This window comes from Crocodylus siamensis, chromosome 6 (assembly GCF_052110815.1).
Source record: "Crocodylus siamensis isolate JL-2025a chromosome 6, ASM5211081v1, whole genome shotgun sequence".
Classification (NCBI taxonomy): Eukaryota; Metazoa; Chordata; order Crocodylia; family Crocodylidae; genus Crocodylus; species Crocodylus siamensis.
Window position 1 is genome coordinate 6,002,863 of NC_143400.1, and position 1,579 is coordinate 6,004,441.

The following is a 1,579-nucleotide window of genomic DNA, read 5'->3' on the forward strand; positions in this document are numbered from 1 at the left end:
CAGCTGAGGCCTGGACTTCCCAACCCTATCCCCAGCTCCCAAACCGGGGGCACCACCTCCCTCCTGGAACATGGAGATGCCTGAGGCTCTTGCAACCCAGGCAGCAGGCAAGGCCCCCTCCCCACACCCAGTGTCAAGAACCCCCGCTCCCGATGCCCCCAAGAGACAGTCAGATGTCAGAGATCACAGCTCACTCCTCTGCGGCTCCACCCCAGGGCGAGGAGAATTGCTGAGCTCTGTGTTCTTTCCCCAAGGAACCACTTCCCACCCTGCCACTGCCGCCACGGCCACAGCCACTTTAACAGCTGTGGCAGCCAGGGCTGCAGCTAAGGAACGCCCCTGCCCCCTCCCTCCCTGCCCAGCTTGTGTCCCACGGGCCTTTCCCAAATCCTTCCCATGGGGGCAAATTTCACATGGATGCAACCAACGGCCACCATGAGCCCCCACGGCAGCACCGCAACATGGACGGCGGAGCACGGGACATGGCCCCTGTTTCCAGGCGGAGGCAGAACCGGCCGCAGTCGCAGCTTCTGTGTCACAAACCGTTGTAGACAGAGCTACAGGAGAGGAAAAGAAAGAAAGCAGCAAGAGTCCTGGTGAAAACTCCACTCGCCCTGTAGCTCACTGTAGCCTCTTGTGTATATTATAGCCACGGCTTCTATCCCACTTCTGTCCGTCTGTCTGTCCTTCCTCTCTCTCTCTTTTTTTAGACTTTTTTTGTACAATAAAGAAAAATTTATATAGCCATACCAGAGAAAAACCACAAAAAAACCTGCTGGCAAACGTACGTGTGCCTGACTCTTCTTTACTACCCGGCCTGCGAGGTCTTGGCAGACACCTGATGCCGGCAGCGGTTCCTCGGGACTGGAGCGTGGACACCCACGGGAGGAGACCGCGGTGGGTTGTGCTGTTGGCATGTGGCTTCTTTCCCCCCAGATGGGCCTGGTGTCAGGTATATAAGAGAACTGGGGGAGAGGAGAGGGGGCCAGGGCCCCTCAAGTATCTGGGGGCAGGGGTTGAAGCTGGGCAAGGCAGCCTAAAATCAGCTGGGCCCTGACAGAAACCCCAAGTCCAGCCTGGCCGCCCATCCAGGTGCCACAGGGCAATACCAGACACGTCAGGACCCCAGCCCACACTTCCTTACGAGGCGGTGTGATGGGTTCCAGATCTCGGCTGGGCTCTGCACGATTCAGCACCAGCGAGACCTCCCCCGGAGTCCTGTGCGGAGTCTGAGGCCCGCGCTTCAAGGAAGACATGGGCAAATGGGAAAGACCCAGTGCAGGGCAGCAAATGGGATCATGGGCTGGGAGGCAGGACTGAGAAGAGGCTGGAAGAGCTGGGGGTGTTCAGCCTGGAGACGAGACAACTGAAAAGGGCACTTGATCACAGCCTTCAAATCCTTGCAGGGCAACGGCAGAGGATGGGGACAGGCCTTTCTCTACAGCCAGAGGGGAGAGGACTGGGAACAACAGGCTCAAGCTGCAGCAGAGGAAACTGAGGCTGGAGATAAGGGACTGTGACCACATGGGGGTTGGGCATTGGCACAGGCCCCTAGAGACACTGTGGCCTCTCGGTGCCA